Source organism: Schistocerca cancellata, chromosome 9 (genome assembly GCF_023864275.1).
Source record: "Schistocerca cancellata isolate TAMUIC-IGC-003103 chromosome 9, iqSchCanc2.1, whole genome shotgun sequence".
NCBI classification, from domain to species: Eukaryota; Metazoa; Arthropoda; class Insecta; order Orthoptera; family Acrididae; genus Schistocerca; species Schistocerca cancellata.
This window is the reverse complement of record NC_064634.1, coordinates 308,519,800-308,541,190: the sequence shown is the minus strand read 5'-3', so window position 1 is coordinate 308,541,190 and position 21,391 is coordinate 308,519,800. Positions and strand designations below refer to the sequence as shown.

The following is a 21,391-nucleotide window of genomic DNA, read 5'->3' as shown; positions in this document are numbered from 1 at the left end:
GAAGTAAAAGTATGCCCCAGGTGAGGCTCGAACTCACAACCCCGGCATTGCTCACGGCTACTACCTTATAAGTACCGTGCGCTAACCAATTGCGCCACTGGGGCTACAGCAGGGTGCTTTCAGTTAGCGGTATTCGCTTTGCTGCCATCCTGTTGGCTACAGACCCGTCATACGACCGTCACCTGCGGCCATACTGCGACTTTAGCACCTGGCTACGGATCCTTCGTACGATTTTTGTTTCATATGCTACACTTGAAAGCATATCAACCGCTTGTCATCACCGAAAAATTGCAGAAAAACGCGCGCCTTGCCTTCTGCTACCTGTCCAACAGCGAGGGCAGATGTGTGGCAAGCTCTAAGCTATGCAGGAGCACCGTGGCCGAGCAGCTGGAGGAGAGATGCCTTCCTTGGCAGCTCCCTGCAGAGTGGGGAAGACCAGAATGGCCGCGCCGCCGTTGTCAGTGGACGACACGCAGTTGCAGAGCCACGGAGAACACGTTGCTCTGCGACATGTACCCGCCTCATATTACGAAACGCGAACTGTGGCCCTGTGGCGCAACGGATAACGCGTCTGACTACGGATCAGAAGATTCCAGGTTCGTATCCTGGCAGGGTCGGCATTTTGTTAGTTGCGGGCGCGTAGCTAGGCAGTGCATTCGAATGTTGCCACCTGCGTGGAGTGCAATGTCAATCCTGAGCATCTCGCAGCTGCATCTCGAGACGATCGTGGTAAATATCGCTTCTTGCAAGCGTCAGCGTAGCGTCAGTCGAGCAAAGTCGAGACAAGTCAAGCTGAGAGATGTTGCACAGTTTATTAAGCTGAGAGATGTTGCACAGTTTATGAAACGGTACGCGACGCAGACAACGCTTTTCCAAGCGTCCCATGTCACGCACCGAAGAGGGCGCACGCCTCCACGCAGCAGAGTGGCGCAGTGGAAGCGTGCTGGGCCCATAACCCAGAGGTCCGTGGATCGAAACCACGCTCTGCTAAAATTATTCTTTTTCTTGGGTGCTTCGAGCTCGATCATTAAGCCTGGTGTGCGCTGATTCAGCGTCAACAGCAAACCCTGTACGTTCTGAAACGACGACGATGTCGTCGTGTGAAGAATACGAGAAACACTTGCTAAGACGCAGAGTTTCTTACGATTCTGCAGCAACTACATTTCTCGATCACAACGTTAATGTCCTTTCGGGCCACACGTGCAACTTTCGCGATATAAAAATCGCACCTCCCCGGCGGGGAATCGAACCCCGGTCTCCCGCGTGACAGGCGGGGATACTAACCACTATACTACCGAGGAATACGCAATCGGTACTTATAATGCACGCACACTTATGTTTCTCAAGCAAGTGATATATCTCAAATCTAGCGTCCCGATGCATTCAGAGTCAGCTGCTACGAAGTAAAAGTATGCCCCAGGTGAGGCTCGAACTCACAACCCCGGCATTGCTCACGGCTACTGCCTTATAAGTACCGTGCGCTAACCAATTGCGCCACTGGGGCTACAGGAGGGTGCTTTCAGTTAGCGGTATTCGCTTTGCTGCCATCCTGTTGTGGCTACAGACCCGTCATACGACCGTCACCTGCGGCCATACTGCGACTTTAGCACCTGGCTACGGATCCTTCGTACGATTTTTGTTTCATATGCTACACTTGAAAGCATATCAACCGCTTGTCATCACCGAAAAATTGCAGAAAAACGCGCGCCTTGCCTTCTGCTACCTGTCCAACAGCGAGGGCAGATGTGTGGCAAGCTCTAAGCTATGCAGGCGCACCGTGGCCGAGCAGCTGGAGGAGAGATGCCTTCCTTGGCAGCTCCCTGCAGAGTGGGGAAGACCAGAATGGCCGCGCCGCCGTTGTCAGTGGACGACACGCAGTTGCAGAGCCACGGAGAACACGTTGCTCTGCGACATGTACCCGCCTCATATTACGAAACGCGAACTGTGGCCCTGTGGCGCAACGGATAACGCGTCTGACTACGGATCAGAAGATTCCAGGTTCGTATCCTGGCAGGGTCGGCATTTTGTTAGTTGCGGGCGCGTAGCTAGGCAGTGCATTCGAATGTTGCCACCTGCGTGGAGTGCAATGTCAATCCTGAGCATCTCGCAGCTGCATCTCGAGACGATCGTGGTAAATATCGCTTCTTGCAAGCGTCAGCGTAGCGTCAGTCGAGCAAAGTCGAGACAAGTCAAGCTGAGAGATGTTGCACAGTTTATTAAGCTGAGAGATGTTGCACAGTTTATGAAACGGTACGCGACGCAGACAACGCTTTTCCAAGCGTCCCATGTCACGCACCGAAGAGGGCGCACGCCTCCACGCAGCAGAGTGGCGCAGTGGAAGCGTGCTGGGCCCATAACCCAGAGGTCCGTGGATCGAAACCACGCTCTGCTAAAATTATTCTTTTTCTTGGGTGCTTCGAGCTCGATCATTAAGCCTGGTGTGCGCTGATTCAGCGTCAACAGCAAACCCTGTACGTTCTGAAACGACGACGATGTCGTCGTGTGAAGAATACGAGAAACACTTGCTAAGACGCAGAGTTTCTTACGATTCTGCAGCAACTACATTTCTCGATCACAACGTTAATGTCCTTTCGGGCCACACGTGCAACTTTCGCGATATAAAAATCGCACCTCCCCGGCGGGGAATCGAACCCCGGTCTCCCGCGTGACAGGCGGGGATACTAGCCACTATACTACCGAGGAATACGCAATCGGTACTTATAATGCACGCACACTTATGTTTCTCAAGCAAGTGATATATCTCAAATCTAGCGTCCCGATGCATTCAGAGTCAGCTGCTACGAAGTAAAAGTATGCCCCAGGTGAGGCTCGAACTCACAACCCCGGCATTGCTCACGGCTACTGCCTTATAAGTACCGTGCGCTAACCAATTGCGCCACTGGGGCTACAGGAGGGTGCTTTCAGTTAGCGGTATTCGCTTTGCTGCCATCCTGTTGTGGCTACAGACCCGTCATACGACCGTCACCTGCGGCCATACTGCGACTTTAGCACCTGGCTACGGATCCTTCGTACGATTTTTGTTTCATATGCTACACTTGAAAGCATATCAACCGCTTGTCATCACCGAAAAATTGCAGAAAAACGCGCGCCTTGCCTTCTGCTACCTGTCCAACAGCGAGGGCAGATGTGTGGCAAGCTCTAAGCTATGCAGGCGCACCGTGGCCGAGCAGCTGGAGGAGAGATGCCTTCCTTGGCAGCTCCCTGCAGAGTGGGGAAGACCAGAATGGCCGCGCCGCCGTTGTCAGTGGACGACACGCAGTTGCAGAGCCACGGAGAACACGTTGCTCTGCGACATGTACCCGCCTCATATTACGAAACGCGAACTGTGGCCCTGTGGCGCAACGGATAACGCGTCTGACTACGGATCAGAAGATTCCAGGTTCGTATCCTGGCAGGGTCGGCATTTTGTTAGTTGCGGGCGCGTAGCTAGGCAGTGCATTCGAATGTTGCCACCTGCGTGGAGTGCAATGTCAATCCTGAGCATCTCGCAGCTGCATCTCGAGACGATCGTGGTAAATATCGCTTCTTGCAAGCGTCAGCGTAGCGTCAGTCGAGCAAAGGCGAGACAAGTCAAGCTGAGAGATGTTGCACAGTTTATTAAGCTGAGAGATGTTGCACAGTTTATGAAACGGTACGCGACGCAGACAACGCTTTTCCAAGCGTCCCATGTCACGCACCGAAGAGGGCGCACGCCTCCACGCAGCAGAGTGGCGCAGTGGAAGCGTGCTGGGCCCATAACCCAGAGGTCCGTGGATCGAAACCACGCTCTGCTAAAATTATTCTTTTTCTTGGGTGCTTCGAGCTCGATCATTAAGCCTGGTGTGCGCTGATTCAGCGTCAACAGCAAACCCTGTACGTTCTGAAACGACGACGATGTCGTCGTGTGAAGAATACGAGAAACACTTGCTAAGACGCAGAGTTTCTTACGATTCTGCAGCAACTACATTTCTCGATCACAACGTTAATGTCCTTTCGGGCCACACGTGCAACTTTCGCGATATAAAAATCGCACCTCCCCGGCGGGGAATAGAACCCCGGTCTCCCGCGTGACAGGCGGGGATACTAACCACTATACTACCGAGGAATACGCAATCGGTACTTATAATGCACGCACACTTATGTTTCTCAAGCAGGTGATACATCTCAAATCTAGCGTCCCGATGCTTTCAGAGTCAGCTGCTACGAAGTAAAAGTATGCCCCAGGTGAGGCTCGAACTCACAACCCCGGCATTGCTCACGGCTACTACCTTATAAGTACCGTGCGCTAACCAATTGCGCCACTGGGGCTACAGCAGGGTGCTTTCAGTTAGCGGTATTCGCTTTGCTGCCATCCTGTTGGCTACAGACCCGTCATACGACCGTCACCTGCGGCCATACTGCGACTTTAGCACCTGGCTACGGATCCTTCGTACGATTTTTGTTTCATATGCTACACTTGAAAGCATATCAACCGCTTGTCATCACCGAAAAATTGCAGAAAAACGCGCGCCTTGCCTTCTGCTACCTGTCCAACAGCGAGGGCAGATGTGTGGCAAGCTCTAAGCTATGCAGGAGCACCGTGGCCGAGCAGCTGGAGGAGAGATGCCTTCCTTGGCAGCTCCCTGCAGAGTGCGGAAGACCAGAATGGCCGCGCCGCCGTTGTCAGTGGACGACACGCAGTTGCAGAGCCACGGAGAACACGTTGCTCTGCGACATGTACCCGCCTCATATTACGAAACGCGAACTGTGGCCCTGTGGCGCAACGGATAACGCGTCTGACTACGGATCAGAAGATTCCAGGTTCGTATCCTGGCAGGGTCGGCATTTTGTTAGTTGCGGGCGCGTAGCTAGGCAGTGCATTCGAATGTTGCCACCTGCGTGGAGTGCAATGTCAATCCTGAGCATCTCGCAGCTGCATCTCGAGACGATCGTGGTAAATATCGCTTCTTGCAAGCGTCAGCGTAGCGTCAGTCGAGCAAAGTCGAGACAAGTCAAGCTGAGAGATGTTGCACAGTTTATTAAGCTGAGAGATGTTGCACAGTTTATGAAACGGTACGCGACGCAGACAACGCTTTTCCAAGCGTCCCATGTCACGCACCGAAGAGGGCGCACGCCTCCACGCAGCAGAGTGGCGCAGTGGAAGCGTGCTGGGCCCATAACCCAGAGGTCCGTGGATCGAAACCACGCTCTGCTAAAATTATTCTTTTTCTTGGGTGCTTCGAGCTCGATCATTAAGCCTGGTGTGCGCTGATTCAGCGTCAACAGCAAACCCTGTACGTTCTGAAACGACGACGATGTCGTCGTGTGAAGAATACGAGAAACACTTGCTAAGACGCAGAGTTTCTTACGATTCTGCAGCAACTACATTTCTCGATCACAACGTTAATGTCCTTTCGGGCCACACGTGCAACTTTCGCGATATAAAAATCGCACCTCCCCGGCGGGGAATCGAACCCCGGTCTCCCGCGTGACAGGCGGGGATACTAACCACTATACTACCGAGGAATACGCAATCGGTACTTATAATGCACGCACACTTATGTTTCTCAAGCAAGTGATATATCTCAAATCTAGCGTCCCGATGCATTCAGAGTCAGCTGCTACGAAGTAAAAGTATGCCCCAGGTGAGGCTCGAACTCACAACCCCGGCATTGCTCACGGCTACTGCCTTATAAGTACCGTGCGCTAACCAATTGCGCCACTGGGGCTACAGGAGGGTGCTTTCAGTTAGCGGTATTCGCTTTGCTGCCATCCTGTTGTGGCTACAGACCCGTCATACGACCGTCACCTGTGGCCATACTGCGACTTTAGCACCTGGCTACGGATCCTTCGTACGATTTTTGTTTCATATGCTACACTTGAAAGCATATCAACCGCTTGTCATCACCGAAAAATTGCAGAAAAACGCGCGCCTTGCCTTCTGCTACCTGTCCAACAGCGAGGGCAGATGTGTGGCAAGCTCTAAGCTATGCAGGCGCACCGTGGCCGAGCAGCTGGAGGAGAGATGCCTTCCTTGGCAGCTCCCTGCAGAGTGGGGAAGACCAGAATGGCCGCGCCGCCGTTGTCAGTGGACGACACGCAGTTGCAGAGCCACGGAGAACACGTTGCTCTGCGACATGTACCCGCCTCATATTACGAAACGCGAACTGTGGCCCTGTGGCGCAACGGATAACGCGTCTGACTACGGATCAGAAGATTCCAGGTTCGTATCCTGGCAGGGTCGGCATTTTGTTAGTTGCGGGCGCGTAGCTAGGCAGTGCATTCGAATGTTGCCACCTGCGTGGAGTGCAATGTCAATCCTGAGCATCTCGCAGCTGCATCTCGAGACGATCGTGGTAAATATCGCTTCTTGCAAGCGTCAGCGTAGCGTCAGTCGAGCAAAGTCGAGACAAGTCAAGCTGAGAGATGTTGCACAGTTTATTAAGCTGAGAGATGTTGCACAGTTTATGAAACGGTACGCGACGCAGACAACGCTTTTCCAAGCGTCCCATGTCACGCACCGAAGAGGGCGCACGCCTCCACGCAGCAGAGTGGCGCAGTGGAAGCGTGCTGGGCCCATAACCCAGAGGTCCGTGGATCGAAACCACGCTCTGCTAAAATTATTCTTTTTCTTGGGTGCTTCGAGCTCGATCATTAAGCCTGGTGTGCGCTGATTCAGCGTCAACAGCAAACCCTGTACGTTCTGAAACGACGACGATGTCGTCGTGTGAAGAATACGAGAAACACTTGCTAAGACGCAGAGTTTCTTACGATTCTGCAGCAACTACATTTCTCGATCACAACGTTAATGTCCTTTCGGGCCACACGTGCAACTTTCGCGATATAAAAATCGCACCTCCCCGGCGGGGAATAGAACCCCGGTCTCCAGCGTGACAGGCGGGGATACTAACCACTATACTACCGAGGAATACGCAATCGGTACTTATAATGCACGCACACTTATGTTTCTCAAGCAGGTGATACATCTCAAATCTAGCGTCCCGATGCTTTCAGAGTCAGCTGCTACGAAGTAAAAGTATGCCCCAGGTGAGGCTCGAACTCACAACCCCGGCATTGCTCACGGCTACTACCTTATAAGTACCGTGCGCTAACCAATTGCGCCACTGGGGCTACAGCAGGGTGCTTTCAGTTAGCGGTATTCGCTTTGCTGCCATCCTGTTGGCAACAGACCCGTCATACGACCGTCACCTGCGGCCATACTGCGACTTTAGCACCTGGCTACGGATCCTTCGTACGATTTTTGTTTCATATGCTACACTTGAAAGCATATCAACCGCTTGTCATCACCGAAAAATTGCAGAAAAACGCGCGCCTTGCCTTCTGCTACCTGTCCAACAGCGAGGGCAGATGTGTGGCAAGCTCTAAGCTATGCAGGCGCACCGTGGCCGAGCAGCTGGAGGAGAGATGCCTTCCTTGGCAGCTCCCTGCAGAGTGCGGAAGACCAGAATGGCCGCGCCGCCGTTGTCAGTGGACGACACGCAGTTGCACAGCCACGGAGAACACGTTGCTCTGCGACATGTACCCGCCTCATATTACGAAACGCGAACTGTGGCCCTGTGGCGCAACGGATAACGCGTCTGACTACGGATCAGAAGATTACAGGTTCGTATCCTGGCAGGGTCGGCATTTTGTTAGTTGCGGGCGCGTAGCTAGGCAGTGCATTCGAATGTTGCCACCTGCGTGGAGTGCAATGTCAATCCTGAGCATCTCGCAGCTGCATCTCGAGACGATCGTGGTAAATATCGCTTCTTGCAAGCGTCAGCGTAGCGTCAGTCGAGCAAAGTCGAGACAAGTCAAGCTGAGAGATGTTGCACAGTTTATTAAGCTGAGAGATGTTGCACAGTTTATGAAACGGTACGCGACGCAGACAACGCTTTTCCAAGCGTCCCATGTCACGCACCGAAGAGGGCGCACGCCTCCACGCAGCAGAGTGGCGCAGTGGAAGCGTGCTGGGCCCGTAACCCAGAGGTCCGTGGATCGAAACCACGCTCTGCTAAAATTATTCTTTTTCTTGGGTGCTTCGAGCTCGATCATTAAGCCTGGTGTGCGCTGATTCAGCGTCAACAGCAAACCCTGTACGTTCTGAAACGACGACGATGTCGTCGTGTGAAGAATACGAGAAACACTTGCTAAGACGCAGAGTTTCTTACGATTCTGCAGCAACTACATTTCTCGATCACAACGTTAATGTCCTTTCGGGCCACACGTGCAACTTTCGCGATATAAAAATCGCACCTCCCCGGCGGGGAATAGAACCCCGGTCTCCCGCGTGACAGGCGGGGATACTAACCACTATACTACCGAGGAATACGCAATCGGTACTTATAATGCACGCACACTTATGTTTCTCAAGCAGGTGATACATCTCAAATCTAGCGTCCCGATGCTTTCAGAGTCAGCTGCTACGAAGTAAAAGTATGCCCCAGGTGAGGCTCGAACTCACAACCCCGGCATTGCTCACGGCTACTACCTTATAAGTACCGTGCGCTAACCAATTGCGCCACTGGGGCTACAGCAGGGTGCTTTCAGTTAGCGGTATTCGCTTTGCTGCCATCCTGTTGGCTACAGACCCGTCATACGACCGTCACCTGCGGCCATACTGCGACTTTAGCACCTGGCTACGGATCCTTCGTACGATTTTTGTTTCATATGCTACACTTGAAAGCATATCAACCGCTTGTCATCACCGAAAAATTGCAGAAAAACGCGCGCCTTGCCTTCTGCTACCTGTCCAACAGCGAGGGCAGATGTGTGGCAAGCTCTAAGCTATGCAGGAGCACCGTGGCCGAGCAGCTGGAGGAGAGGTTCCTTCCTTGGCAGCTCCCTGCAGAGTGCGGAAGACCAGAATGGCCGCGCCGCCGTTGTCAGTGGACGACACGCAGTTGCAGAGCCACGGAGAACACGTTGCTCTGCGACATGTACCCGCCTCATATTACGAAACGCGAACTGTGGCCCTGTGGCGCAACGGATAACGCGTCTGACTACGGATCAGAAGATTCCAGGTTCGTATCCTGGCAGGGTCGGCATTTTGTTAGTTGCGGGCGCGTAGCTAGGCAGTGCATTCGAATGTTGCCACCTGCGTGGAGTGCAATGTCAATCCTGAGCATCTCGCAGCTGCATCTCGAGACGATCGTGGTAAGTATCGCTTCTTGCAAGCGTCAGCGTAGCGTCAGTCGAGCAAAGTCGAGACAAGTCAAGCTGAGAGATGTTGCACAGTTTATTAAGCTGAGAGATGTTGCACAGTTTATGAAACGGTACGCGACGCAGACAACGCTTTTCCAAGCGTCCCATGTCACGCACCGAAGAGGGCGCACGCCTCCACGCAGCAGAGTGGCGCAGTGGAAGCGTGCTGGGCCCGTAACCCAGAGGTCCGTGGATCGAAACCACGCTCTGCTAAAATTATTCTTTTTCTTGGGTGCTTCGAGCTCGATCATTAAGCCTGGTGTGCGCTGATTCAGCGTCAACAGCAAACCCTGTACGTTCTGAAACGACGACGATGTCGTCGTGTGAAGAATACGAGAAACACTTGCTAAGACGCAGAGTTTCTTACGATTCTGCAGCAACTACATTTCTCGATCACAACGTTAATGTCCTTTCGGGCCACACGTGCAACTTTCGCGATATAAAAATCGCACCTCCCCGGCGGGGAATAGAACCCCGGTCTCCCGCGTGACAGGCGGGGATACTAACCACTATACTACCGAGGAATACGCAATCGGTACTTATAATGCACGCACACTTATGTTTCTCAAGCAGGTGATACATCTCAAATCTAGCGTCCCGATGCTTTCAGAGTCAGCTGCTACGAAGTAAAAGTATGCCCCAGGTGAGGCTCGAACTCACAACCCCGGCATTGCTCACGGCTACTACCTTATAAGTACCGTGCGCTAACCAATTGCGCCACTGGGGCTACAGCAGGGTGCTTTCAGTTAGCGGTATTCGCTTTGCTGCCATCCTGTTGGCTACAGACCCGTCATACGACCGTCACCTGCGGCCATACTGCGACTTTAGCACCTGGCTACGGATCCTTCGTACGATTTTTGTTTCATATGCTACACTTGAAAGCATATCAACCGCTTGTCATCACCGAAAAATTGCAGAAAAACGCGCGCCTTGCCTTCTGCTACCTGTCCAACAGCGAGGGCAGATGTGTGGCAAGCTCTAAGCTATGCAGGAGCACCGTGGCCGAGCAGCTGGAGGAGAGGTTCCTTCCTTGGCAGCTCCCTGCAGAGTGCGGAAGACCAGAATGGCCGCGCCGCCGTTGTCAGTGGACGACACGCAGTTGCAGAGCCACGGAGAACACGTTGCTCTGCGACATGTACCCGCCTCATATTACGAAACGCGAACTGTGGCCCTGTGGCGCAACGGATAACGCGTCTGACTACGGATCAGAAGATTCCAGGTTCGTATCCTGGCAGGGTCGGCATTTTGTTAGTTGCGGGCGCGTAGCTAGGCAGTGCATTCGAATGTTGCCACCTGCGTGGAGTGCAATGTCAATCCTGAGCATCTCGCAGCTGCATCTCGAGACGATCGTGGTAAATATCGCTTCTTGCAAGCGTCAGCGTAGCGTCAGTCGAGCAAAGTCGAGACAAGTCAAGCTGAGAGATGTTGCACAGTTTATTAAGCTGAGAGATGTTGCACAGTTTATGAAACGGTACGCGACGCAGACAACGCTTTTCCAAGCGTCCCATGTCACGCACCGAAGAGGGCGCACGCCTCCACGCAGCAGAGTGGCGCAGTGGAAGCGTGCTGGGCCCATAACCCAGAGGTCCGTGGATCGAAACCACGCTCTGCTAAAATTATTCTTTTTCTTGGGTGCTTCGAGCTCGATCATTAAGCCTGGTGTGCGCTGATTCAGCGTCAACAGCAAACCCTGTACGTTCTGAAACGACGACGATGTCGTCGTGTGAAGAATACGAGAAACACTTGCTAAGACGCAGAGTTTCTTACGATTCTGCAGCAACTACATTTCTCGATCACAACGTTAATGTCCTTTCGGGCCACACGTGCAACTTTCGCGATATAAAAATCGCACCTCCCCGGCGGGGAATCGAACCCCGGTCTCCCGCGTGACAGGCGGGGATACTAACCACTATACTACCGAGGAATACGCAATCGGTACTTATAATGCACGCACACTTATGTTTCTCAAGCAAGTGATATATCTCAAATCTAGCGTCCCGATGCATTCAGAGTCAGCTGCTACGAAGTAAAAGTATGCCCCAGGTGAGGCTCGAACTCACAACCCCGGCATTGCTCACGGCTACTGCCTTATAAGTACCGTGCGCTAACCAATTGCGCCACTGGGGCTACAGGAGGGTGCTTTCAGTTAGCGGTATTCGCTTTGCTGCCATCCTGTTGTGGCTACAGACCCGTCATACGACCGTCACCTGTGGCCATACTGCGACTTTAGCACCTGGCTACGGATCCTTCGTACGATTTTTGTTTCATATGCTACACTTGAAAGCATATCAACCGCTTGTCATCACCGAAAAATTGCAGAAAAACGCGCGCCTTGCCTTCTGCTACCTGTCCAACAGCGAGGGCAGATGTGTGGCAAGCTCTAAGCTATGCAGGCGCACCGTGGCCGAGCAGCTGGAGGAGAGATGCCTTCCTTGGCAGCTCCCTGCAGAGTGGGGAAGACCAGAATGGCCGCGCCGCCGTTGTCAGTGGACGACACGCAGTTGCAGAGCCACGGAGAACACGTTGCTCTGCGACATGTACCCGCCTCATATTACGAAACGCGAACTGTGGCCCTGTGGCGCAACGGATAACGCGTCTGACTACGGATCAGAAGATTCCAGGTTCGTATCCTGGCAGGGTCGGCATTTTGTTAGTTGCGGGCGCGTAGCTAGGCAGTGCATTCGAATGTTGCCACCTGCGTGGAGTGCAATGTCAATCCTGAGCATCTCGCAGCTGCATCTCGAGACGATCGTGGTAAATATCGCTTCTTGCAAGCGTCAGCGTAGCGTCAGTCGAGCAAAGTCGAGACAAGTCAAGCTGAGAGATGTTGCACAGTTTATTAAGCTGAGAGATGTTGCACAGTTTATGAAACGGTACGCGACGCAGACAACGCTTTTCCAAGCGTCCCATGTCACGCACCGAAGAGGGCGCACGCCTCCACGCAGCAGAGTGGCGCAGTGGAAGCGTGCTGGGCCCATAACCCAGAGGTCCGTGGATCGAAACCACGCTCTGCTAAAATTATTCTTTTTCTTGGGTGCTTCGAGCTCGATCATTAAGCCTGGTGTGCGCTGATTCAGCGTCAACAGCAAACCCTGTACGTTCTGAAACGACGACGATGTCGTCGTGTGAAGAATACGAGAAACACTTGCTAAGACGCAGAGTTTCTTACGATTCTGCAGCAACTACATTTCTCGATCACAACGTTAATGTCCTTTCGGGCCACACGTGCAACTTTCGCGATATAAAAATCGCACCTCCCCGGCGGGGAATCGAACCCCGGTCTCCCGCGTGACAGGCGGGGATACTAACCACTATACTACCGAGGAATACGCAATCGGTACTTATAATGCACGCACACTTATGTTTCTCAAGCAAGTGATATATCTCAAATCTAGCGTCCCGATGCATTCAGAGTCAGCTGCTACGAAGTAAAAGTATGCCCCAGGTGAGGCTCGAACTCACAACCCCGGCATTGCTCACGGCTACTGCCTTATAAGTACCGTGCGCTAACCAATTGCGCCACTGGGGCTACAGGAGGGTGCTTTCAGTTAGCGGTATTCGCTTTGCTGCCATCCTGTTGTGGCTACAGACCCGTCATACGACCGTCACCTGCGGCCATTCTGCGACTTTAGCACCTGGCTACGGATCCTTCGTACGATTTTTGTTTCATATGCTACACTTGAAAGCATATCAACCGCTTGTCATCACCGAAAAATTGCAGAAAAACGCGCGCCTTGCCTTCTGCTACCTGTCCAACAGCGAGGGCAGATGTGTGGCAAGCTCTAAGCTATGCAGGCGCACCGTGGCCGAGCAGCTGGAGGAGAGATGCCTTCCTTGGCAGCTCCCTGCAGAGTGGGGAAGACCAGAATGGCCGCGCCGCCGTTGTCAGTGGACGACACGCAGTTGCAGAGCCACGGAGAACACGTTGCTCTGCGACATGTACCCGCCTCATATTACGAAACGCGAACTGTGGCCCTGTGGCGCAACGGATAACGCGTCTGACTACGGATCAGAAGATTCCAGGTTCGTATCCTGGCAGGGTCGGCATTTTGTTAGTTGCGGGCGCGTAGCTAGGCAGTGCATTCGAATGTTGCCACCTGCGTGGAGTGCAATGTCAATCCTGAGCATCTCGCAGCTGCATCTCGAGACGATCGTGGTAAATATCGCTTCTTGCAAGCGTCAGCGTAGCGTCAGTCGAGCAAAGTCGAGACAAGTCAAGCTGAGAGATGTTGCACAGTTTATTAAGCTGAGAGATGTTGCACAGTTTATGAAACGGTACGCGACGCAGACAACGCTTTTCCAAGCGTCCCATGTCACGCACCGAAGAGGGCGCACGCCTCCACGCAGCAGAGTGGCGCAGTGGAAGCGTGCTGGGCCCATAACCCAGAGGTCCGTGGATCGAAACCACGCTCTGCTAAAATTATTCTTTTTCTTGGGTGCTTCGAGCTCGATCATTAAGCCTGGTGTGCGCTGATTCAGCGTCAACAGCAAACCCTGTACGTTCTGAAACGACGACGATGTCGTCGTGTGAAGAATACGAGAAACACTTGCTAAGACGCAGAGTTTCTTACGATTCTGCAGCAACTACATTTCTCGATCACAACGTTAATGTCCTTTCGGGCCACACGTGCAACTTTCGCGATATAAAAATCGCACCTCCCCGGCGGGGAATAGAACCCCGGTCTCCAGCGTGACAGGCGGGGATACTAACCACTATACTACCGAGGAATACGCAATCGGTACTTATAATGCACGCACACTTATGTTTCTCAAGCAGGTGATACATCTCAAATCTAGCGTCCCGATGCTTTCAGAGTCAGCTGCTACGAAGTAAAAGTATGCCCCAGGTGAGGCTCGAACTCACAACCCCGGCATTGCTCACGGCTACTACCTTATAAGTACCGTGCGCTAACCAATTGCGCCACTGGGGCTACAGCAGGGTGCTTTCAGTTAGCGGTATTCGCTTTGCTGCCATCCTGTTGGCAACAGACCCGTCATACGACCGTCACCTGCGGCCATACTGCGACTTTAGCACCTGGCTACGGATCCTTCGTACGATTTTTGTTTCATATGCTACACTTGAAAGCATATCAACCGCTTGTCATCACCGAAAAATTGCAGAAAAACGCGCGCCTTGCCTTCTGCTACCTGTCCAACAGCGAGGGCAGATGTGTGGCAAGCTCTAAGCTATGCAGGCGCACCGTGGCCGAGCAGCTGGAGGAGAGATGCCTTCCTTGGCAGCTCCCTGCAGAGTGCGGAAGACCAGAATGGCCGCGCCGCCGTTGTCAGTGGACGACACGCAGTTGCACAGCCACGGAGAACACGTTGCTCTGCGACATGTACCCGCCTCATATTACGAAACGCGAACTGTGGCCCAGTGGCGCAACGGATAACGCGTCTGACTACGGATCAGAAGATTACAGGTTCGTATCCTGGCAGGGTCGGCATTTTGTTAGTTGCGGGCGCGTAGCTAGGCAGTGCATTCGAATGTTGCCACCTGCGTGGAGTGCAATGTCAATCCTGAGCATCTCGCAGCTGCATCTCGAGACGATCGTGGTAAATATCGCTTCTTGCAAGCGTCAGCGTAGCGTCAGTCGAGCAAAGTCGAGACAAGTCAAGCTGAGAGATGTTGCACAGTTTATTAAGCTGAGAGATGTTGCACAGTTTATGAAACGGTACGCGACGCAGACAACGCTTTTCCAAGCGTCCCATGTCACGCACCGAAGAGGGCGCACGCCTCCACGCAGCAGAGTGGCGCAGTGGAAGCGTGCTGGGCCCGTAACCCAGAGGTCCGTGGATCGAAACCACGCTCTGCTAAAATTATTCTTTTTCTTGGGTGCTTCGAGCTCGATCATTAAGCCTGGTGTGCGCTGATTCAGCGTCAACAGCAAACCCTGTACGTTCTGAAACGACGACGATGTCGTCGTGTGAAGAATACGAGAAACACTTGCTAAGACGCAGAGTTTCTTACGATTCTGCAGCAACTACATTTCTCGATCACAACGTTAATGTCCTTTCGGGCCACACGTGCAACTTTCGCGATATAAAAATCGCACCTCCCCGGCGGGGAATAGAACCCCGGTCTCCCGCGTGACAGGCGGGGATACTAACCACTATACTACCGAGGAATACGCAATCGGTACTTATAATGCACGCACACTTATGTTTCTCAAGCAGGTGATACATCTCAAATCTAGCGTCCCGATGCTTTCAGAGTCAGCTGCTACGAAGTAAAAGTATGCCCCAGGTGAGGCTCGAACTCACAACCCCGGCATTGCTCACGGCTACTACCTTATAAGTACCGTGCGCTAACCAATTGCGCCACTGGGGCTACAGCAGGGTGCTTTCAGTTAGCGGTATTCGCTTTGCTGCCATCCTGTTGGCTACAGACCCGTCATACGACCGTCACCTGCGGCCATACTGCGACTTTAGCACCTGGCTACGGATCCTTCGTACGATTTTTGTTTCATATGCTACACTTGAAAGCATATCAACCGCTTGTCATCACCGAAAAATTGCAGAAAAACGCGCGCCTTGCCTTCTGCTACCTGTCCAACAGCGAGGGCAGATGTGTGGCAAGCTCTAAGCTATGCAGGAGCACCGTGGCCGAGCAGCTGGAGGAGAGGTTCCTTCCTTGGCAGCTCCCTGCAGAGTGCGGAAGACCAGAATGGCCGCGCCGCCGTTGTCAGTGGACGACACGCAGTTGCAGAGCCACGGAGAACACGTTGCTCTGCGACATGTACCCGCCTCATATTACGAAACGCGAACTGTGGCCCTGTGGCGCAACGGATAACGCGTCTGACTACGGATCAGAAGATTCCAGGTTCGTATCCTGGCAGGGTCGGCATTTTGTTAGTTGCGGGCGCGTAGCTAGGCAGTGCATTCGAATGTTGCCACCTGCGTGGAGTGCAATGTCAATCCTGAGCATCTCGCAGCTGCATCTCGAGACGATCGTGGTAAATATCGCTTCTTGCAAGCGTCAGCGTAGCGTCAGTCGAGCAAAGTCGAGACAAGTCAAGCTGAGAGATGTTGCACAGTTTATTAAGCTGAGAGATGTTGCACAGTTTATGAAACGGTACGCGACGCAGACAACGCTTTTCCAAGCGTCCCATGTCACGCACCGAAGAGGGCGCACGCCTCCACGCAGCAGAGTGGCGCAGTGGAAGCGTGCTGGGCCCGTAACCCAGAGGTCCGTGGATCGAAACCACGCTCTGCTAAAATTATTCTTTTTCTTGGGTGCTTCGAGCTCGATCATTAAGCCTGGTGTGCGCTGATTCAGCGTCAACAGCAAACCCTGTACGTTCTGAAACGACGACGATGTCGTCGTGTGAAGAATACGAGAAACACTTGCTAAGACGCAGAGTTTCTTACGATTCTGCAGCAACTACATTTCTCGATCACAACGTTAATGTCCTTTCGGGCCACACGTGCAACTTTCGCGATATAAAAATCGCACCTCCCCGGCGGGGAATAGAACCCCGGTCTCCCGCGTGACAGGCGGGGATACTAACCACTATACTACCGAGGAATACGCAATCGGTACTTATAATGCACGCACACTTATGTTTCTCAAGCAGGTGATACATCTCAAATCTAGCGTCCCGATGCTTTCAGAGTCAGCTGCTACGAAGTAAAAGTATGCCCCAGGTGAGGCTCGAACTCACAACCCCGGCATTGCTCACGGCTACTACCTTATAAGTACCGTGCGCTAACCAATTGCGCCACTGGGGCTACAGCAGGGTGCTTTCAGTTAGCGGTATTCGCTTTGCTGCCATCCTGTTGGCTACAGACCCGTCATACGACCGTCACCTGCGGCCATACTGCGACTTTAGCACCTGGCTACGGATCCTTCGTACGATTTTTGTTTCATATGCTACACTTGAAAGCATATCAACCGCTTGTCATCACCGAAAAATTGCAGAAAAACGCGCGCCTTGCCTTCTGCTACCTGTCCAACAGCGAGGGCAGATGTGTGGCAAGCTCTAAGCTATGCAGGAGCACCGTGGCCGAGCAGCTGGAGGAGAGGTTCCTTCCTTGGCAGCTCCCTGCAGAGTGCGGAAGACCAGAATGGCCGCGCCGCCGTTGTCAGTGGACGACACGCAGTTGCAGAGCCACGGAGAACACGTTGCTCTGCGACATGTACCCGCCTCATATTACGAAACGCGAACTGTGGCCCTGTGGCGCAACGGATAACGCGTCTGACTACGGATCAGAAGATTCCAGGTTCGTATCCTGGCAGGGTCGGCATTTTGTTAGTTGCGGGCGCGTAGCTAGGCAGTGCATTCGAATGTTGCCACCTGCGTGGAGTGCAATGTCAATCCTGAGCATCTCGCAGCTGCATCTCGAGACGATCGTGGTAAATATCGCTTCTTGCAAGCGTCAGCGTAGCGTCAGTCGAGCAAAGTCGAGACAAGTCAAGCTGAGAGATGTTGCACAGTTTATTAAGCTGAGAGATGTTGCACAGTTTATGAAACGGTACGCGACGCAGACAACGCTTTTCCAAGCGTCCCATGTCACGCACCGAAGAGGGCGCACGCCTCCACGCAGCAGAGTGGCGCAGTGGAAGCGTGCTGGGCCCATAACCCAGAGGTCCGTGGATCGAAACCACGCTCTGCTAAAATTATTCTTTTTCTTGGGTGCTTCGAGCTCGATCATTAAGCCTGGTGTGCGCTGATTCAGCGTCAACAGCAAACCCTGTACGTTCTGAAACGACGACGATGTCGTCGTGTGAAGAATACGAGAAACACTTGCTAAAAAGCAGAGTTTCTTACGATTCTGCAGCAACTACATTTCTCGATCACAACGTTAATGTCCTTTCGGGCCACACGTGCAACTTTCGCGATATAAAAATCGCACCTCCCCGGCGGGGAATCGAACCCCGGTCTCCCGCGTGACAGGCGGGGATACTAACCACTATACTACCGAGGAATACGCAATCGGTACTTATAATGCACGCACACTTATGTTTCTCAAGCAGGTGATACATCTCAAATCTAGCGTCCCGATGCTTTCAGAGTCAGCTGCTACGAAGTAAAAGTATGCCCCAGGTGAGGCTCGAACTCACAACCCCGGCATTGCTCACGGCTACTACCTTATAAGTACCGTGCGCTAACCAATTGCGCCACTGGGGCTACAGCAGGGTGCTTTCAGTTAGCGGTATTCGCTTTGCTGCCATCCTGTTGGCTACAGACCCGTCATACGACCGTCACCTGCGGCCATACTGCGACTTTAGCACCTGGCTACGGATCCTTCGTACGATTTTTGTTTCATATGCTACACTTGAAAGCATATCAACCGCTTGTCATCACCGAAAAATTGCAGAAAAACGCGCGCCTTGCCTTCTGCTACCTGTCCAACAGCGAGGGCAGATGTGTGGCAAGCTCTAAGCTATGCAGGCGCACCGTGGCCGAGCAGCTGGAGGAGAGATGCCTTCCTTGGCAGCTCCCTGCAGAGTGCGGAAGACCAGAATGGCCGCGCCGCCGTTGTCAGTGGACGACACGCAGTTGCAGAGCCACGGAGAACACGTTGCTCTGCGACATGTACCCGCCTCATATTACGAAACGCGAACTGTGGCCCTGTGGCGCAACGGATAACGCGTCTGACTACGGATCAGAAGATTCCAGGTTCGTATCCTGGCAGGGTCGGCATTTTGTTAGTTGCGGGCGCGTAGCTAGGCAGTGCATTCGAATGTTGCCACCTGCGTGGAGTGCAATGTCAATCCTGAGCATCTCGCAGCTGCATCTCGAGACGATCGTGGTAAATATCGCTTCTTGCAAGCGTCAGCGTAGCGTCAGTCGAGCAAAGTCGAGACAAGTCAAGCTGAGAGATGTTGCACAGTTTATTAAGCTGAGAGATGTTGCACAGTTTATGAAACGGTACGCGACGCAGACAACGCTTTTCCAAGCGTCCCATGTCACGCACCGAAGAGGGCGCACGCCTCCACGCAGCAGAGTGGCGCAGTGGAAGCGTGCTGGGCCCATAACCCAGAGGTCCGTGGATCGAAACCACGCTCTGCTAAAATTATTCTTTTTCTTGGGTGCTTCGAGCTCGATCATTAAGCCTGGTGTGCGCTGATTCAGCGTCAACAGCAAACCCTGTACGTTCTGAAACGACGACGATGTCGTCGTGTGAAGAATACGAGAAACACTTGCTAAGACGCAGAGTTTCTTACGATTCTGCAGCAACTACATTTCTCGATCACAACGTTAATGTCCTTTCGGGCCACACGTGCAACTTTTGCGATATAAAAATCGCACCTCCCCGGCGGGGAATCGAACCCCGGTCTCCCGCGTGACAGGCGGGGATACTAACCACTATACTACCGAGGAATACGCAATCGGTACTTATAATGCACGCACACTTATGTTTCTCAAGCAGGTGATACATCTCAAATCTAGCGTCCCGATGCTTTCAGAGTCAGCTGCTACGAAGTAAAAGTATGCCCCAGGTGAGGCTCGAACTCACAACCCCGGCATTGCTCACAGCTACTACCTTATAAGTACCGTGCGCTAACCAATTGCGCCACTGGGGCTACAGCAGGGTGCTTTCAGTTAGCGGTATTCGCTTTGCTGCCATCCTGTTGGCTACAGACCCGTCATACGACCGTCACCTGCGGCCATACTGCGACTTTAGCACCTGGCTACGGATCCTTCGTACGATTTTTGTTTCATATGCTACACTTGAAAGCATATCAACCGCTTGTCATCACCGAAAAATTGCAGAAAAACGCGCGCCTTGCCTTCTGCTACCTGTCCAACAGCGAGGGCAGATGTGTGGCAAGCTCTAAGCTATGCAGGCGCACCGTGGCCGAGCAGCTGGAGGAGAGATGCCTTCCTTGGCAGCTCCCTGCAGAGTGCGGAAGACCAGAATGGCCGCGCCGCCGTTGTCAGTGGACGACACGCAGTTGCAGAGCCACGGAGAACACGTTGCTCTGCGACATGTACCCGCCTCATATTACGAAACGCGAACTGTGGCCCTGTGGCGCAACGGATAACGCGTCTGACTACGGATCAGAAGATTCCAGGTTCGTATCCTGGCAGGGTCGGCATTTTGTTAGTTGCGGGCGCGTAGCTAGGCAGTGCATTCGAATGTTGCCACCTGCGTGGAGTGCAATGTCAATCCTGAGCATCTCGCAGCTGCATCTCGAGACGATCGTGGTAAATATCGCTTCTTGCAAGCGTCAGCGTAGCGTCAGTCGAGCAAAGTCGAGACAAGTCAAGCTGAGAGATGTTGCACAGTTTATTAAGCTGAGAGATGTTGCACAGTTTATTAAACGGTACGCGACGCAGACAACGCTTTTCCAAGCGTCCCATGTCACGCACCGAAGAGGGCGCACGCCTCCACGCAGCAGAGTGGCGCAGTGGAAGCGTGCTGGGCCCATAACCCAGAGGTCCGTGGATCGAAACCACGCTCTGCTAAAATTATTCTTTTTCTTGGGTGCTTCGAGCTCGATCATTAAGCCTGGTGTGCGCTGATTCAGCGTCAACAGCAAACCCTGTACGTTCTGAAACGACGACGATGTCGTCGTGTGAAGAATACGAGAAACACTTGCTAAGACGCAGAGTTTCTTACGATTCTGCAGCAACTACATTTCTCGATCACAACGTTAATGTCCTTTCGGGCCACACGTGCAACTTTCGCGATATAAAAATCGCACCTCCCCGGCGGGGAATCGAACCCCGGTCTCCCGCGTGACAGGCGGGGATACTAACCACTATACTACCGAGGAATACGCAATCGGTACTTATAATGCACGCACACTTATGTTTCTCAAGCAAGTGATATATCTCAAATCTAGCGTCCCGATGCATTCAGAGTCAGCTGCTACGAAGTAAAAGTATGCCCCAGGTGAGGCTCGAACTCACAACCCCGGCATTGCTCACGGCTACTGCCTTATAAGTACCGTGCGCTAACCAATTGCGCCACTGGGGCTACAGGAGGGTGCTTTCAGTTAGCGGTATTCGCTTTGCTGCCATCCTGTTGTGGCTACAGACCCGTCATACGACCGTCACCTGCGGCCATACTGCGACTTTAGCACCTGGCTACGGATCCTTCGTACGATTTTTGTTTCATATGCTACACTTGAAAGCATATCAACCGCTTGTCATCACCGAAAAATTGCAGAAAAACGCGCGCCTTGCCTTCTGCTACCTGTCCAACAGCGAGGGCAGATGTGTGGCAAGCTCTAAGCTATGCAGGCGCACCGTGG

At 53.0% G+C, this 21,391-nt stretch overlaps 58 non-coding genes across 58 annotated transcripts; 29 read left to right on the top strand and 29 right to left on the bottom strand.

Moving 5' to 3' along the window:
- Positions 1 to 12: 12 nt before the first annotated feature.
- On the bottom strand, positions 13 to 104 carry Trnai-uau (transfer RNA isoleucine (anticodon UAU)). Its single transcript is given in 2 exon segments — positions 13 to 48; positions 67 to 104. It is a non-coding gene; the product is annotated as a tRNA-Ile (tRNA).
- Positions 105 to 544: 440 nt separating this feature from the next.
- Trnar-acg (transfer RNA arginine (anticodon ACG)) lies at positions 545 to 617 on the top strand. The gene has a single exon. It is a non-coding gene; the product is annotated as a tRNA-Arg (tRNA).
- A 301-nt stretch (positions 618 to 918) lies between these two features.
- Positions 919 to 990, top strand: Trnam-cau (transfer RNA methionine (anticodon CAU)). Its single transcript has one exon. It is a non-coding gene; the product is annotated as a tRNA-Met (tRNA).
- A 239-nt stretch (positions 991 to 1,229) lies between these two features.
- Trnad-guc (transfer RNA aspartic acid (anticodon GUC)) lies at positions 1,230 to 1,301 on the bottom strand. The gene has a single exon. It is a non-coding gene; the product is annotated as a tRNA-Asp (tRNA).
- Positions 1,302 to 1,412: 111 nt separating this feature from the next.
- Trnai-uau (transfer RNA isoleucine (anticodon UAU)) lies at positions 1,413 to 1,504 on the bottom strand. The gene is given in 2 exon segments: positions 1,413 to 1,448; positions 1,467 to 1,504. It is a non-coding gene; the product is annotated as a tRNA-Ile (tRNA).
- A 442-nt stretch (positions 1,505 to 1,946) lies between these two features.
- Trnar-acg (transfer RNA arginine (anticodon ACG)) lies at positions 1,947 to 2,019 on the top strand. Its single transcript has one exon. It is a non-coding gene; the product is annotated as a tRNA-Arg (tRNA).
- Positions 2,020 to 2,320: 301 nt separating this feature from the next.
- Trnam-cau (transfer RNA methionine (anticodon CAU)) lies at positions 2,321 to 2,392 on the top strand. Its single transcript has one exon. It is a non-coding gene; the product is annotated as a tRNA-Met (tRNA).
- A 239-nt stretch (positions 2,393 to 2,631) lies between these two features.
- Positions 2,632 to 2,703, bottom strand: Trnad-guc (transfer RNA aspartic acid (anticodon GUC)). The gene has a single exon. It is a non-coding gene; the product is annotated as a tRNA-Asp (tRNA).
- Positions 2,704 to 2,814: 111 nt separating this feature from the next.
- On the bottom strand, positions 2,815 to 2,906 carry Trnai-uau (transfer RNA isoleucine (anticodon UAU)). Its single transcript is given in 2 exon segments — positions 2,815 to 2,850; positions 2,869 to 2,906. It is a non-coding gene; the product is annotated as a tRNA-Ile (tRNA).
- A 442-nt stretch (positions 2,907 to 3,348) lies between these two features.
- On the top strand, positions 3,349 to 3,421 carry Trnar-acg (transfer RNA arginine (anticodon ACG)). Its single transcript has one exon. It is a non-coding gene; the product is annotated as a tRNA-Arg (tRNA).
- A 301-nt stretch (positions 3,422 to 3,722) lies between these two features.
- Trnam-cau (transfer RNA methionine (anticodon CAU)) lies at positions 3,723 to 3,794 on the top strand. The gene has a single exon. It is a non-coding gene; the product is annotated as a tRNA-Met (tRNA).
- Positions 3,795 to 4,033: 239 nt separating this feature from the next.
- Trnad-guc (transfer RNA aspartic acid (anticodon GUC)) lies at positions 4,034 to 4,105 on the bottom strand. Its single transcript has one exon. It is a non-coding gene; the product is annotated as a tRNA-Asp (tRNA).
- A 111-nt stretch (positions 4,106 to 4,216) lies between these two features.
- On the bottom strand, positions 4,217 to 4,308 carry Trnai-uau (transfer RNA isoleucine (anticodon UAU)). The gene is given in 2 exon segments: positions 4,217 to 4,252; positions 4,271 to 4,308. It is a non-coding gene; the product is annotated as a tRNA-Ile (tRNA).
- Positions 4,309 to 4,748: 440 nt separating this feature from the next.
- Positions 4,749 to 4,821, top strand: Trnar-acg (transfer RNA arginine (anticodon ACG)). The gene has a single exon. It is a non-coding gene; the product is annotated as a tRNA-Arg (tRNA).
- Positions 4,822 to 5,122: 301 nt separating this feature from the next.
- Positions 5,123 to 5,194, top strand: Trnam-cau (transfer RNA methionine (anticodon CAU)). Its single transcript has one exon. It is a non-coding gene; the product is annotated as a tRNA-Met (tRNA).
- Positions 5,195 to 5,433: 239 nt separating this feature from the next.
- On the bottom strand, positions 5,434 to 5,505 carry Trnad-guc (transfer RNA aspartic acid (anticodon GUC)). The gene has a single exon. It is a non-coding gene; the product is annotated as a tRNA-Asp (tRNA).
- A 111-nt stretch (positions 5,506 to 5,616) lies between these two features.
- Positions 5,617 to 5,708, bottom strand: Trnai-uau (transfer RNA isoleucine (anticodon UAU)). The gene is given in 2 exon segments: positions 5,617 to 5,652; positions 5,671 to 5,708. It is a non-coding gene; the product is annotated as a tRNA-Ile (tRNA).
- A 442-nt stretch (positions 5,709 to 6,150) lies between these two features.
- Positions 6,151 to 6,223, top strand: Trnar-acg (transfer RNA arginine (anticodon ACG)). The gene has a single exon. It is a non-coding gene; the product is annotated as a tRNA-Arg (tRNA).
- A 301-nt stretch (positions 6,224 to 6,524) lies between these two features.
- Positions 6,525 to 6,596, top strand: Trnam-cau (transfer RNA methionine (anticodon CAU)). Its single transcript has one exon. It is a non-coding gene; the product is annotated as a tRNA-Met (tRNA).
- Positions 6,597 to 7,018: 422 nt separating this feature from the next.
- Positions 7,019 to 7,110, bottom strand: Trnai-uau (transfer RNA isoleucine (anticodon UAU)). Its single transcript is given in 2 exon segments — positions 7,019 to 7,054; positions 7,073 to 7,110. It is a non-coding gene; the product is annotated as a tRNA-Ile (tRNA).
- Positions 7,111 to 7,550: 440 nt separating this feature from the next.
- On the top strand, positions 7,551 to 7,623 carry Trnar-acg (transfer RNA arginine (anticodon ACG)). The gene has a single exon. It is a non-coding gene; the product is annotated as a tRNA-Arg (tRNA).
- Positions 7,624 to 7,924: 301 nt separating this feature from the next.
- Positions 7,925 to 7,996, top strand: Trnat-cgu (transfer RNA threonine (anticodon CGU)). The gene has a single exon. It is a non-coding gene; the product is annotated as a tRNA-Thr (tRNA).
- A 239-nt stretch (positions 7,997 to 8,235) lies between these two features.
- On the bottom strand, positions 8,236 to 8,307 carry Trnad-guc (transfer RNA aspartic acid (anticodon GUC)). Its single transcript has one exon. It is a non-coding gene; the product is annotated as a tRNA-Asp (tRNA).
- Positions 8,308 to 8,418: 111 nt separating this feature from the next.
- On the bottom strand, positions 8,419 to 8,510 carry Trnai-uau (transfer RNA isoleucine (anticodon UAU)). Its single transcript is given in 2 exon segments — positions 8,419 to 8,454; positions 8,473 to 8,510. It is a non-coding gene; the product is annotated as a tRNA-Ile (tRNA).
- A 440-nt stretch (positions 8,511 to 8,950) lies between these two features.
- On the top strand, positions 8,951 to 9,023 carry Trnar-acg (transfer RNA arginine (anticodon ACG)). Its single transcript has one exon. It is a non-coding gene; the product is annotated as a tRNA-Arg (tRNA).
- A 301-nt stretch (positions 9,024 to 9,324) lies between these two features.
- Trnat-cgu (transfer RNA threonine (anticodon CGU)) lies at positions 9,325 to 9,396 on the top strand. The gene has a single exon. It is a non-coding gene; the product is annotated as a tRNA-Thr (tRNA).
- Positions 9,397 to 9,635: 239 nt separating this feature from the next.
- Trnad-guc (transfer RNA aspartic acid (anticodon GUC)) lies at positions 9,636 to 9,707 on the bottom strand. Its single transcript has one exon. It is a non-coding gene; the product is annotated as a tRNA-Asp (tRNA).
- Positions 9,708 to 9,818: 111 nt separating this feature from the next.
- On the bottom strand, positions 9,819 to 9,910 carry Trnai-uau (transfer RNA isoleucine (anticodon UAU)). The gene is given in 2 exon segments: positions 9,819 to 9,854; positions 9,873 to 9,910. It is a non-coding gene; the product is annotated as a tRNA-Ile (tRNA).
- A 440-nt stretch (positions 9,911 to 10,350) lies between these two features.
- Trnar-acg (transfer RNA arginine (anticodon ACG)) lies at positions 10,351 to 10,423 on the top strand. Its single transcript has one exon. It is a non-coding gene; the product is annotated as a tRNA-Arg (tRNA).
- A 301-nt stretch (positions 10,424 to 10,724) lies between these two features.
- Trnam-cau (transfer RNA methionine (anticodon CAU)) lies at positions 10,725 to 10,796 on the top strand. The gene has a single exon. It is a non-coding gene; the product is annotated as a tRNA-Met (tRNA).
- Positions 10,797 to 11,035: 239 nt separating this feature from the next.
- On the bottom strand, positions 11,036 to 11,107 carry Trnad-guc (transfer RNA aspartic acid (anticodon GUC)). Its single transcript has one exon. It is a non-coding gene; the product is annotated as a tRNA-Asp (tRNA).
- A 111-nt stretch (positions 11,108 to 11,218) lies between these two features.
- Positions 11,219 to 11,310, bottom strand: Trnai-uau (transfer RNA isoleucine (anticodon UAU)). Its single transcript is given in 2 exon segments — positions 11,219 to 11,254; positions 11,273 to 11,310. It is a non-coding gene; the product is annotated as a tRNA-Ile (tRNA).
- Positions 11,311 to 11,752: 442 nt separating this feature from the next.
- Positions 11,753 to 11,825, top strand: Trnar-acg (transfer RNA arginine (anticodon ACG)). The gene has a single exon. It is a non-coding gene; the product is annotated as a tRNA-Arg (tRNA).
- A 301-nt stretch (positions 11,826 to 12,126) lies between these two features.
- Trnam-cau (transfer RNA methionine (anticodon CAU)) lies at positions 12,127 to 12,198 on the top strand. The gene has a single exon. It is a non-coding gene; the product is annotated as a tRNA-Met (tRNA).
- Positions 12,199 to 12,437: 239 nt separating this feature from the next.
- Positions 12,438 to 12,509, bottom strand: Trnad-guc (transfer RNA aspartic acid (anticodon GUC)). Its single transcript has one exon. It is a non-coding gene; the product is annotated as a tRNA-Asp (tRNA).
- Positions 12,510 to 12,620: 111 nt separating this feature from the next.
- Positions 12,621 to 12,712, bottom strand: Trnai-uau (transfer RNA isoleucine (anticodon UAU)). The gene is given in 2 exon segments: positions 12,621 to 12,656; positions 12,675 to 12,712. It is a non-coding gene; the product is annotated as a tRNA-Ile (tRNA).
- Positions 12,713 to 13,154: 442 nt separating this feature from the next.
- On the top strand, positions 13,155 to 13,227 carry Trnar-acg (transfer RNA arginine (anticodon ACG)). The gene has a single exon. It is a non-coding gene; the product is annotated as a tRNA-Arg (tRNA).
- A 301-nt stretch (positions 13,228 to 13,528) lies between these two features.
- Positions 13,529 to 13,600, top strand: Trnam-cau (transfer RNA methionine (anticodon CAU)). The gene has a single exon. It is a non-coding gene; the product is annotated as a tRNA-Met (tRNA).
- Positions 13,601 to 14,022: 422 nt separating this feature from the next.
- On the bottom strand, positions 14,023 to 14,114 carry Trnai-uau (transfer RNA isoleucine (anticodon UAU)). Its single transcript is given in 2 exon segments — positions 14,023 to 14,058; positions 14,077 to 14,114. It is a non-coding gene; the product is annotated as a tRNA-Ile (tRNA).
- An 814-nt stretch (positions 14,115 to 14,928) lies between these two features.
- On the top strand, positions 14,929 to 15,000 carry Trnat-cgu (transfer RNA threonine (anticodon CGU)). Its single transcript has one exon. It is a non-coding gene; the product is annotated as a tRNA-Thr (tRNA).
- A 239-nt stretch (positions 15,001 to 15,239) lies between these two features.
- Trnad-guc (transfer RNA aspartic acid (anticodon GUC)) lies at positions 15,240 to 15,311 on the bottom strand. The gene has a single exon. It is a non-coding gene; the product is annotated as a tRNA-Asp (tRNA).
- Positions 15,312 to 15,422: 111 nt separating this feature from the next.
- Trnai-uau (transfer RNA isoleucine (anticodon UAU)) lies at positions 15,423 to 15,514 on the bottom strand. Its single transcript is given in 2 exon segments — positions 15,423 to 15,458; positions 15,477 to 15,514. It is a non-coding gene; the product is annotated as a tRNA-Ile (tRNA).
- Positions 15,515 to 15,954: 440 nt separating this feature from the next.
- On the top strand, positions 15,955 to 16,027 carry Trnar-acg (transfer RNA arginine (anticodon ACG)). The gene has a single exon. It is a non-coding gene; the product is annotated as a tRNA-Arg (tRNA).
- Positions 16,028 to 16,328: 301 nt separating this feature from the next.
- Positions 16,329 to 16,400, top strand: Trnat-cgu (transfer RNA threonine (anticodon CGU)). Its single transcript has one exon. It is a non-coding gene; the product is annotated as a tRNA-Thr (tRNA).
- A 239-nt stretch (positions 16,401 to 16,639) lies between these two features.
- Trnad-guc (transfer RNA aspartic acid (anticodon GUC)) lies at positions 16,640 to 16,711 on the bottom strand. Its single transcript has one exon. It is a non-coding gene; the product is annotated as a tRNA-Asp (tRNA).
- A 111-nt stretch (positions 16,712 to 16,822) lies between these two features.
- Trnai-uau (transfer RNA isoleucine (anticodon UAU)) lies at positions 16,823 to 16,914 on the bottom strand. Its single transcript is given in 2 exon segments — positions 16,823 to 16,858; positions 16,877 to 16,914. It is a non-coding gene; the product is annotated as a tRNA-Ile (tRNA).
- A 440-nt stretch (positions 16,915 to 17,354) lies between these two features.
- Positions 17,355 to 17,427, top strand: Trnar-acg (transfer RNA arginine (anticodon ACG)). The gene has a single exon. It is a non-coding gene; the product is annotated as a tRNA-Arg (tRNA).
- Positions 17,428 to 17,728: 301 nt separating this feature from the next.
- On the top strand, positions 17,729 to 17,800 carry Trnam-cau (transfer RNA methionine (anticodon CAU)). The gene has a single exon. It is a non-coding gene; the product is annotated as a tRNA-Met (tRNA).
- A 239-nt stretch (positions 17,801 to 18,039) lies between these two features.
- On the bottom strand, positions 18,040 to 18,111 carry Trnad-guc (transfer RNA aspartic acid (anticodon GUC)). The gene has a single exon. It is a non-coding gene; the product is annotated as a tRNA-Asp (tRNA).
- Positions 18,112 to 18,222: 111 nt separating this feature from the next.
- Positions 18,223 to 18,314, bottom strand: Trnai-uau (transfer RNA isoleucine (anticodon UAU)). Its single transcript is given in 2 exon segments — positions 18,223 to 18,258; positions 18,277 to 18,314. It is a non-coding gene; the product is annotated as a tRNA-Ile (tRNA).
- Positions 18,315 to 18,754: 440 nt separating this feature from the next.
- Trnar-acg (transfer RNA arginine (anticodon ACG)) lies at positions 18,755 to 18,827 on the top strand. Its single transcript has one exon. It is a non-coding gene; the product is annotated as a tRNA-Arg (tRNA).
- Positions 18,828 to 19,128: 301 nt separating this feature from the next.
- Positions 19,129 to 19,200, top strand: Trnam-cau (transfer RNA methionine (anticodon CAU)). Its single transcript has one exon. It is a non-coding gene; the product is annotated as a tRNA-Met (tRNA).
- A 239-nt stretch (positions 19,201 to 19,439) lies between these two features.
- Positions 19,440 to 19,511, bottom strand: Trnad-guc (transfer RNA aspartic acid (anticodon GUC)). Its single transcript has one exon. It is a non-coding gene; the product is annotated as a tRNA-Asp (tRNA).
- Positions 19,512 to 19,622: 111 nt separating this feature from the next.
- On the bottom strand, positions 19,623 to 19,714 carry Trnai-uau (transfer RNA isoleucine (anticodon UAU)). The gene is given in 2 exon segments: positions 19,623 to 19,658; positions 19,677 to 19,714. It is a non-coding gene; the product is annotated as a tRNA-Ile (tRNA).
- Positions 19,715 to 20,154: 440 nt separating this feature from the next.
- Trnar-acg (transfer RNA arginine (anticodon ACG)) lies at positions 20,155 to 20,227 on the top strand. Its single transcript has one exon. It is a non-coding gene; the product is annotated as a tRNA-Arg (tRNA).
- Positions 20,228 to 20,528: 301 nt separating this feature from the next.
- Trnam-cau (transfer RNA methionine (anticodon CAU)) lies at positions 20,529 to 20,600 on the top strand. Its single transcript has one exon. It is a non-coding gene; the product is annotated as a tRNA-Met (tRNA).
- Positions 20,601 to 20,839: 239 nt separating this feature from the next.
- Positions 20,840 to 20,911, bottom strand: Trnad-guc (transfer RNA aspartic acid (anticodon GUC)). Its single transcript has one exon. It is a non-coding gene; the product is annotated as a tRNA-Asp (tRNA).
- Positions 20,912 to 21,022: 111 nt separating this feature from the next.
- Trnai-uau (transfer RNA isoleucine (anticodon UAU)) lies at positions 21,023 to 21,114 on the bottom strand. Its single transcript is given in 2 exon segments — positions 21,023 to 21,058; positions 21,077 to 21,114. It is a non-coding gene; the product is annotated as a tRNA-Ile (tRNA).
- Between the last annotated feature and the right edge of the window lie 277 nt (positions 21,115 to 21,391).